Source organism: Nannobrachium achirus (genome assembly GCF_963921795.1).
Source record: "Nannobrachium achirus genome assembly, chromosome: 4".
Taxonomy (NCBI): Eukaryota; Metazoa; Chordata; class Actinopteri; order Myctophiformes; family Myctophidae; genus Nannobrachium; species Nannobrachium achirus.
In genome coordinates this window covers 69,407,496-69,419,083 of record NC_137813.1, presented here as the reverse complement: position 1 = coordinate 69,419,083, position 11,588 = coordinate 69,407,496, and the positions used below count along the sequence as shown (strand labels likewise).

General features: G+C 43.7%; 1 long non-coding RNA gene across 1 annotated transcript; it reads left to right on the top strand.

Annotated features, from left to right (window-relative positions):
• Nucleotides 1-576: 576 nt before the first annotated feature.
• LOC308284384 lies at nt 577-8,792 on the top strand. Its single transcript, XR_013962010.1, has 3 exons — nt 577-636; nt 2,646-2,765; nt 8,282-8,792. It is a non-coding gene; the product is annotated as an uncharacterized lncRNA (long non-coding RNA).
• Nucleotides 8,793-11,588: the final 2,796 nt, after the last annotated feature.

Sequence of the window (11,588 nt, the reverse complement as noted above, 5' to 3'; positions counted from 1 at the left end):
GTTGCTAAATGCTCCCCTATAAATCACATGTGCAAGAACAAAACGCATGTAAATCCTTTGATCCAAACTGTAGAAGACAGTGCTTCTGCTTTAGCTGTGTACAGCAGCAGCTCCGCAAGCTTCGCAGCCGACGTTATAGAGTAGGCTACACCAGGGACGTGCAAAGAATGTTAGAGGGGCAGGGGCTGAAATATCTTAAAGGGCCTTTTGGTGAAAATATTGAAAATAGCAGTCGTGAGCTTGGAGGTAGAGTTCTCAAATTCGGCCCGAACCCGACCCTACCCGGCCCGACCCGACGTTATCGGGCCGAGCCGGGCCCAAAAATTATAGCGTCTAGTCGGCGACCTGGCCAACTCGGGAACGATGTAAATAGGGAATGAATGCCCCGCCCTTTAATGCAAACCCCATTATACCTGTTGTCATAGGACCCGTCTTGACCATCTGTTTGCCTGTGTCCATTTATGCCCATATATGGAGATATCTGTATCTGTCTGTCTGTCGGCGTCCATTTTATGTCCACATATGGAGATCACTGCAGATATAATCCTGGGTCCATTTTATGCCCATATATGGAGATATCTGTCTATTTGCATCCATTTTATGCCCATATATGGAGATCTCTGTATCTGTCTGTCTGTGTCCCTTTATTCCCGTATATGGAGATCTTTGTGATTCTGCGTCCATTTTATGCCCATATATGCCATATATGGAGATATCTTTTTATCTGCGTCCATTTTATGCCCATATATGAGATCTCTGTCGCTTTTTGTTTGTTTCTTCTTTAAGCATATGGAGATATCTGTTTATATGCGTCCATTTTATGCCCATATATGAGATCTCTGTCGCTTTTTGTTTGTTTCTTCTTTAAGCAGAATACGCAGCCTGCTTAAATCTGCATCATTCAAGTCATCCTCCCAGTCCCACACTTTGTTGCTTGTCTTATGTTTGTCTTGTCTCTTTTATTTTCTTTATCTTTTTTGGAGCGGACCCCATTAATGCAAACCCCAATATACCTGTTGTCATAGGACACGTTTTGACCATCTCAGTGACGTCATTACGTTGCATTGGCAACGAGCGGTCTCCGAAAAGAATTGCTTTAGTAAACTTGCGTAGTTAGTTACTGTGAAAATGTCCCACAACTGAAAACATCCGACAATAGCCAATGATGTTATTATGCTGATCCAACGGCTATGATCTCCGGTTGGAACTTGTGACAGCGTGAGCATTGATCGTCGTCACCTCTCCTCTCCCCAGTCCCCACGCTACGCTGTGGAACAGAGCTACTCTCCCCATAGCGTCTCCCCCGCTCCGCTTGCTGCTCTGTCTGCAGGCAGCAAAGGACTCTCACCCTTTCCGTGAAAGCCTTTTTCTGTGTCGTATTAAAAAAAGAATACAGTCCCGGGAGTGATGTGTAGTATGGTACATGTGTCTTTAGTTCCGACCGCTTAGAAAAGGTAATTGATCGGTTGACAGAAACTTTATAAGCGTGTTTGAGTTTGTTTCGCCAGCACAGCCACCCTGCCTCTGTGTCTATTTGTAACTCCATGCTGCGCGTTCATATATGCAGTAGACGCGAACGCGCATTCACGTTCACTGTAGTTGCATTCAACAGCGCAAATTGTTGATGTGAGGTTTAAGAATAAAGAGAAGCAAGGTCTTATTGTCACTACTCTACAGGGACAAGAAGCAAAATGCAATGTTGTGATCGAGGTGATAATAATAATAAGAAAAACTAAGATAAGGCATAAGGGGGGATGATGATGATGATGATGATAATAATAATAATAATAAAATAGAAACATCAACAGTATAGCCATAGAATAGCTGTGTAAAATAGCCTATAGAAAAAAGATAATAATAATAATAATAATAATAATGGTAATAATAAGGGTAGTAATAATAATAATACATAAAAAAGTATCGAAAACCGTATCGAAAAAGGTATCGTATCGATTCCCAGGTATCGAAAAAGGTATCGTATCGATTCAGAGGTGAACAATACCGATCCCTACGCGGCGTTGAATTTTTGTGGGACCCATAAAATATCCCTGGGACTCATCCGAAAGACCCTTCTTGGGTCCCCGGGACTCATTACATTAAAAACCTATTAACATCACTGCCATCTATCTGTTTGCCTTTGTCCCCACCCTTTAATGCAAACCCCAAACCTGTTGTCATAGGACCCGTTTTGACCATCTGTTTGCCTTTGTCCCCTTATGCCCATATATGGAGATCTCTGCACACACAGTACCGGTTGCGGAAAACTCTGATGTCAGACATCAGCTCCGCATACGGGCATTCATTTTATGCCCATATCTGGAGAACGCGCGTGCCGGTGGGAAGAAGGGTTCTCGAGATACACGGATTACATACATACATACACATTCACAGAGATTTTTTGTTGACTCATGTGGAGTACGTGATGTCAGAGCCTTTTATGAAGTGATGTCACAATGAGTCAGCGCTTGCGCCGGTTTCCTCCGAAACACCTGATGTCAACAATCAGCTCCGCATATGGTGATTCCGAACGTTTCGTGCCGGCGTACGTGATGTCAGAGCCTTTTATGAAGTGATGTCACAATGAGTCAGCGCTTGCGCCGATTTCCTCCGGAACAGCCTGATGTCAACAATCAGCTCTGCATAAGGAGATTCCGTATGCGTCCATTTTATGCCCATATATGAGATCTCTGTCGCTTTTTGTTTGTTTCTTCTTTAAGCAGAATACGCAGCCTGCTTAAATCTGCATCATTCAAGTCATCCTCCCAGTCTAGTCAGGTTCACTATGTTAATAAAGGTTTATTCGTTGGATTTCTTTGGAGATTTGTAAAACTATACATTTTTGGAATCATCAGAGCATGGGGAATCCAAAAATCTTTGTTTGCATTTGCACAGACACCTGCAAAGCCGCCATTTTGGACGTTCAACATGGCCGACATAAAATACATAATTTGTGCTATCTTGGCTTCTAGACAACCTATAAACTTAATTAAATATGCTAATCCTATGTTTTCTGGGTCAAGGAATCGAATGAATGAATAATGGATGTAAAATGTTCTGGACCCCCACCCCCTTTCTGGGGGTTATCTATTTTTGGACCTCCCAGAACGGTACGCCAGCCAGTTAATGTCCGATTGTTGTCCGAGTTGTTTTGTAGGTTTTAAAGCATCCCGAGTTCATTTATTAGACTTTTAAAGCAGCAAGAATAACCTTTCTGACATTTGGTTGGGGTCTTTCCTCACCTGGGACCCCCTAGAGAGACCCTTGAGCCTATCTCAGTAATCGCTCTGCTACTGCTCCAGAACAATGTTAAATTAGATCATAATTGAAGCATAAAAGTTGTTGTAGCTGGACTCTGTAAGCAAAATGAGTAGTAGCAAATACCAGGGGTCTTCCACAGGGGGTCCGGGACCCCTGCTGGGTCCTCAGAGTTACTACAGGGGGCCTGCCAAATCTTGATGGGATCTTTTTTTTCACATTTGAAACTGAAACTTTGAATGTTTTTTTTATGTATCCTGGGTTTATTGTCGCAGTTTGCGACCATAGGTCACAGTTTACTATCAGAACCGTCACATCTTGACCGTATCTATCTGTCTGTCTGACGGGTAATGTATTTTTGTTGATTGACTCTCACACTTTGACATCCCGCTCTGACATCACTGTGATGTCAGGGGAACCAAATCCCCTTTATGCCCATATATGGAGATCCCTGTGATGCCAGGGGAACCAAATCCCTTTTATGGACAACTAGGTAGTCATCCGGCAACAGCTCACAGTTGTGAAGCCAGGAGAAGTTCAGATTGACAATCAGGTTCACAGGAGGGGAGGGCGCGAGCAAAGTGTGGTAGAACAGGGGAAGGGCAAGGGCCAGACCCAGAATTTGACATAATGAAGGTATTGCAACTTCTCACTTGTGCAGAACAACATGTCCATTTATTGCACTGCACTCACACTGACAACACAACACACCCACCGGCTTCGACTGCTCTCTTCGCATTCAATCCGACTTTTTCACCATTTCTCAGACGTTTGAATGCAGAGAATATGCACTGGGTATCCACGGAGGAGTATCCTCCGTGGATACTTTGAAGTACGCATGCGCCGATATCTCTCGCCTTGAATATTAGTCCCCTCAGGGGAATCGAACCCAAACCGTGGGTTTGTTGCATCCGTGCTCTACTGACTGAGCTAATGAACGGATGAAATGACTCCTTTTTTGTGCATTTATCTATGACGTGGATATCTATGACGTGGATAGTGGGGTAGATGTTGATAGTGAGGGACTGAATATTTACTATTCTGTCCATAACGGCACATAACTCGGTAACGCGGCTGAGTGGGATTGGGCGCCGTTCGCACCGGCTCATCGGCGCCCAATACCGCGCCGCTCCGTCGGGGTCAGTGGCGTGGAGCGTTACACTGGGGAACAGAGCACACTTGGCATCTGGTTCGAGGCTGGGAGTCACATCAGGTTTTATTTTTGCGCTCCTCTGAGGTTGACCACTAGATGTCGACATTTTACTACTAATATCTCTGCATTGGTGAGTTATTGGATACTGAATATCCAAGTATCTTACTATATTACTATACTTTCTGCATTGAAGAGTCTGAAAGCACGTGAATATTTCGCATTAAGTGCGTTGATATCATTAGAAGCAGGTGACACACACACACACACACACACACACACACACACACACACACACACACACACACACACACACACACACACACACACACACACCTCTTTGTTATTGTCACCCCAAAACCCTCACACTATCCTCTTAAAGAGCCCATAGTCAATTATGCCCAAAAAGATTCACTACAATGCAGTCATTTCAGACATGCAGGATCTTGTCTTCATCATTGTCATCTTCAATGTCCAACCTAATAGTGTTGACACAGTCTCCACCATGGAATGAAAGGCAGGTTACTTGAGCAGCTGCACCATCCCTTGCAACCTGCTTTGCAGCCATATTTGATGAGCTCAAGTACTGCCTTTGGAGCAGGGAGGGCAAGACACCTGACTGGAACATACTCTCCACTCTCTGAATTCCATCTATTTTCTTCGATTGGTGGAAGCTCAGGGCAATTTGTCAGGTATGATTTATCCCGCTTTGTGACGTAGTTGGCACGGAGGATATGTGGTAGCAGTGCAGCACGAGTTGGAGGTAGCATCTCACCCTCAAAATTCTTTGACAGAAATAGTCCCCATCCGAGTAATCGCAGGGTTGTTGGACCTTTTGAACTGTAATGACTGCAATGTTGATGGAAGCTCACCAATAATAAGCTCCGGAGGAATGGAACCCTTGCCAAGGTCCTTGAAGTGGTTAATGACTTGGTCATCATCATCAGGCTTCAAGTAGGCATTAACCCATGTCTTTTTGGAGATTCCAACAAATGCTCTTCCCCAGCCAGCACCAGAAAAATTGTGTAGGCCAAGGAACCCTTGACATTTGTGTGGTTAATGACTTGGTCATCATCATCAGGCTTCAAGTAGGCATTGACCCATGTCTTTTTGGAGATTCCAACAAATGCTCTTCCCCAGCCAGCACCAGAAAAATTGTGTAGGCCAAGGAACCCTTGACATTTGTGACATCCAATAACTTGAACTTGCTTGAATATATCTATTTCCATCGGTGGAGGACATTGGTGTCGGGTGACCAAACACATATGTCTTGCAAAGCACCATAAGCCGCAGAGGCAAGGACTTGATGAGGAATCAGGGTATCAGCCTCTTCATGTGTGTGCATTTCCACAAAATCATGTCCCTTGATGAAGGTATCGTATTATGATGCCTACTTTGTCATACCTGACAAATTGCCCCAAGCTTCGATAAATCGAAGAAAATAGATGGCGTTTAGAGAGTGGAGGGTATGTTCCAGTCAGGTGTCTTGCCCTCCCTGCTCCAAAGGCAGTACTTGAGCCCATCAAATTTGGCTGCAAAGCAGGTTGCACTCTTCCCTGCAAATGCTATGGTGGAGACTGTCAACACAATTAGGGAGGACATGTACAGTATTGTAGTGGATCTCTTTGGGCATAATTGACCATGAGCTATTTAAGAGGATAGGGTGAGGGTTTTGGGGTGACGATTAACAAAGAGGTGTGTGCGTGCGAGTAATCGCAGGGTTGTTGGACCTTTTGAACTGTAATGACTGCAATGTTGATGGAAGCTCACCAATAATAAGCTCCGGAGGAATGGAACCCTTGCCAAGGTCCTTGAAGTGGTTAATGACTTGGTCATCATCATCAGGCTTCAAGTAGGCATTGACCCATGTCTTTTTGGAGATTCCAACAAATGCTCTTCCCCAGCCAGCACCAGAAAAATTGTGTAGGCCAAGGAACCCTTGACATTTGTGTGGTTAATGACTTGGTCATCATCATCAGGCTTCAAGTAGGCATTGACCCATGTCTTTTTGGAGATTCCAACAAATGCTCTTCCCCAGCCAGCACCAGAAAAATTGTGTAGGCCAAGGAACCCTTGACATTTGTGACATCCAATAACTTGAACTTGCTTGAATATATCTATTTCCATCGGTGGAGGACATTGGTGTCGGGTGACCAAACACATATGTCTTGCAAAGCACCATAAGCCGCAGAGGCAAGGACTTGATGAGGAATCAGGGTATCAGCCTCTTCATGTGTGTGCATTTCCACAAAATCATGTCCCTTGATGAAGGTATCGTATTATGATGCCTACTTTGTCATACCTGACAAATTGCCCCAAGCTTCGATAAATCGAAGAAAATAGATGGCGTTTAGAGAGTGGAGGGTATGTTCCAGTCAGGTGTCTTGCCCTCCCTGCTCCAAAGGCAGTACTTGAGCCCATCAAATTTGGCTGCAAAGCAGGTTGCACTCGTCCCTGCAAATGCTATGGTGGAGACTGTCAACACAATTAGGGAGGACATGTACAGTATTGTAGTGGATCTCTTTGGGCATAATTGACCATGAGCTATTTAAGAGGATAGGGTGAGGGTTTTGGGGTGACGATTAACAAAGAGGTGTGTGCGTGCGTGCGTGCGTGCGTGCGTGCGTGCGTGCGTGCGTGTGTGCGTGTTGTGTTGTGTTGTGTTATCAGTGTGAGTGCAGTGCAATAAATGGACACGTTAGTCTGCACACCCAAAGTGAGAAGTTGCAATACCGTAATCCCTGCAGTAACACCTGTCAACCATAACTGTCTAACACAAAAATTGTATGAATAATACTGAGAATACTAATAAATCAGTACAATACATAAACCCAGGATACATAAAAAACATTAAGTTTCAAATGTAAAAAAGAAAATCCTTTCCCATCAAGATTTGGTGGGCCCCCTGTAGTAACTCTGAGGGGTCCCGGACCCCCTGAGGAAGACCCCTGGTATTTTGCTTACTAATTTTGGTTTTCAAAGCCCAGCTACAACAACTTTTATGCTTCAATTATGATCTAATTTAACATTGTTCTGGAGCAGGAGCAGAGCGATTACTGATAGGCTCAGGGGTCTGTCTAGGGGGTCCCAGGTGAGGAAAGACCCCAACCAAAAGTCAGAAAGGTTATTCTGGCTGCTTTAAAAGTCTAATGAATCAACTCAGGATGTTTTAAAACCTGCAAAACTCTAATATTATGAAAATGAGACACTGGCTGGTGTACTGTTCTGGGAGGTCTCAAAATAGATAACCCCCCGAAAGGGGGTGGGGGTCCGGAACATTTTAGACCCTTTATTTACTCAGTCAATTCCTTGACCCAGAAAACATAGGATTGGCATGTTTAATTAGGTTTCTAGGTTGTCTAGAAGCCGAGATAGCACAAATTATGTATTTTATGTTGGCCATTTTGAACGTCCAAAATGGCGGCTTTGCAGGTGTCTGTGCAAATGCAAACAAAGATTTTTGGATTCCCCATGCTCTGAAGATCCCAGAAATGTATAGTTTTACTAATCTCCAAAAAAAGCCAACAAAAATACATAGTGGACCTGACTAGTCCCACGCTTTGTTGCTTGTCTTATGTTTGTCTTGTCTCTTTTATTTTCTTTATCTTTTTTGGAGCGGACCCCATTAATGCAAACCCCAATATACCTGTTGTCATAGGACACGTTTTGACCATCTATCTGTTTGCCTTTGTCCCCACCCTTTAATGCAAACCCCAATATACCTGTTGTCATAGGACCCGTTTTGACCATCTGTTTGCCTTTGTCCCCTTATGCCCATATATGGAGATCTCTGCACACACAGTACCGGTTGCGGAAAACTCTGATGTCAGACATCAGCTCCGCATACGGGCATTCATTTTATGCCCATATCTGGAGAACGCGCGTGCCGGTGGGAAGAAGGGTTCTCGAGATACACGGATTACATACATACATACACATTCACAGAGATTTTTTGTTGACTCATGTGGAGTACGTGATGTCAGAGCCTTTTATGAAGTGATGTCACAATGAGTCAGCGCTTGCGCCGGTTTCCTCCGAAACACCTGATGTCAACAATCAGCTCCGCATATGGTGATTCCGAACGTTTCGCGCCGGCGTACGTGATGTCAGAGCCTTTTATGAAGTGATGTCACAATGAGTCAGCGCTTGCGCCGATTTCCTCCGGAACAGCCTGATGTCAACAATCAGCTCTGCATAAGGAGATTCCGAACGTTTTGCGCCGGTTTCGGAAAACCGTGCGTCGGGTCGGGTCGAGGCTCGGCACTGCACTCCGCGCCGCGTCGGGGAACGCGCGTGCCGAATCTGAAGCCGGTGGGACGAACGGTTCTCGAGATACGCGGGTTACATACACGCAGAGATACATACACGCAGAGATTTGTCGCATTTATAGATAGATTAGTCGGGCCGGGCCGGGCTCCGGGCTCCGTCACTCAAGCAACAGAGAACAGGCGCATATCGCTGTCTGCCTGTCTTCAGCACAGCACTGAAACCTGCCTAAGTTCCTAACCAATGGACCAAGGATAATCGGTGACGCATACGGAAGTGTAGTCTATCAGTCTCATAGAGCAGTCTGGTTGTTGTGATGACGTCACAATCGAAACCTTTGGATGTATACGGAAGTCTGTCACAGGCAGCGAGTCACCGTTAGCTCCGTGTGGAGCGGCTACGATGAAAGTTTGGAGCTGCATGTTAAATTAAAAGGCAACAGGCAGTTTCACAAGTTTGTAATAAGTTATAAATCCAAGAAAAGTACATTCAAAGTAGAACCAACCTGGATATTATTGACAAGGACTTAAGAGGATTGTATTAACAACAACATCAACATGATCAACCTAAAAGCACCACACGTTGACATCCTTACCTTATAGAGACGATCATCTCGGCTGGTAAGATATTATTAATTCCATTATACTTTCTGGTTAATCAAGTGTCCTTTGCTGCTGCTGTGTGCATTTATATTAAAAGATTTACAGCCGCAGCGCGCCGCTTATTACATGCCTGAGTTGTGTATGTTTAAGCATGGTGATCAACAGACAACAGATCTGCAAGCCTTGAATGCAAGCCAGATGAACACGTTTTGGGTTTATAGATCTGCCGAGCCAGCTGCCTGAGTTTGATGCGTGACCGTTGAAAGGACAAAACATAAATCACGCAGGGAGCGACAATGGCAGGGAGAGAGAGGATGAGAGCTTTATGATTGAGATTGACTGTTGAGAACAACAGGGATTTAACGTTAGCACATTTTGTGCAGAACCTTGCATGTTTCATGAACAATTTAACACGTGAAGTTGCCATTTCGCCAACTATTATATGTCCGTTCTCTCACTGTTGTAATTTGAGACACTGGTGCTGCCAGCTGCCTACTGGCGACGTTTCTTTGTTTCTCTCTCTCGGGCTTTCAGGTTTTCGGGCCGAAAATGATGATAATTGTTAGGGTCGGGCCGGGCTTCGGGTCGACCCACTCGGGCCCAGTTAGGGCCGGGCCTTAATTTTCAGGCCCGTTGAGAACTCTACTTGGAGGTCAGCTATTTTCTTTACTTGCATTAATGCATTCATGGTCTAGAGAGGGCACGTTCTAACAGAGATAAAGGGCAGGGGCTCAAGCCCCATTTGATGTCTATGTGTGAACGTGCCTGGGCTACACTGTAAAAAACTACGTTCACGTTCTGAGCACTGCAAAAACGGGACGTTGGATTGAGCACACTGTAAAAAAATAATTAATTAATTATTTTTTGGGTGAAAAATCTAAATAAAAACTAGAAAAAGAAGAAAATGACAGGAGGAGAATAAGGAGTGTAGGAGGTAGAAAAGACCATTGGCCACTATTTCTGACCAGCCCCCAGCAAGGCGAGGGGGCTGAGAATCGATAAGAGAATCGATAAGGAATCGGATCGATAAGAGAATCGATAAGGAATCGGATCGATAAGCAGAACCGGAATCGGAATCGCTAAAATCTTAACGATACCCATCCCTAATTACCATAGGGAGCCACCCACAAATCCCCATATAAGACACAACATCATGGCACTCTCTGCAGTCACACCTGTGTTTTATTGCTGTACACAGAAATCACAAGAAATCACTCACAGAAATAAAGTTGAGAGAATTAAAGGGATATTCCACTTTCAACAGGGAGCAGTGGTATAGGGCTTCTCTCCACATACACACCCATTGTAACCTCAAACTTCATTTTAACCATCATAGATTCATTAAAAACACCCATTGTTTTTTCTGGAGACTCATTTTACCTTCCTAATACGTGAGCAGGCCATGTTTTTTCGATAATTGTTTTCATTTATTTTTAATAATTATTTGGAAAAATGGAAACAATGAAATACAAAAAAATAATTATTAAAAATAAATTAAAAATGTTATCGAAAAAGCACGGCCTGCTCACATATTAGGAGGGTGATATGAGTCACCAGAAAAAATAATGTGTGTTATTAATGAATCTATCATGGTTACAATGAAGTTTGAAGTTACAATGGGTGTGTGTGGGGAGAGGCCCTGGGCCTGGAGGGCCTGGTAACATTTACATCAAATATCTAAATATTCAATCAAGCTAATTGAAAACTGTTCAGGGTGTTCATAAAAGCCTGATTAGATGATAAAATTACCAAAAGTTTTTTTGAAAGTGAAATACGAATACCTAAAGTGTAAAGATGGTTGAACACTGGACTCCAAACATAAAAAAATAAAATCAAGTGATCATAAAATGCTGCAGCCATCATGTGTTGGTCTACTTGTTATCTTTGGCTCTAATGGCTCTAATGCAGTAGTTCTCAAACTACCCTGGGGGTCCCCAAACCACACTTTGAGAACCACTGCTCTAAAGATATGATACAAACATTATGATATGATTTAAACTGTAGAAATGAAGACACTTAAAGAATACATTATTTTTGCACAACATGTCACACTTAAAGCTATAATCTGTAACTTTTCCAATAAAACAAATCTTAAAATTGTCCTAACTATTAAATCACTAAAGTTTTAGAACACCCACTCAATTAATTTCAGCCCTGAAAGGCTTTTCTAAATATGTTTTTTTGAAATCCGGGCTGAGGTCCGGATTTCGCGGCAAAATTACGTCATCATACACAACGGGCCAATCACAGCGCGGATCATACACTGCCGGCCAATCACTGCGCGTCTTGCTGTCTTCTCAGGAAGTAGCTTGGCT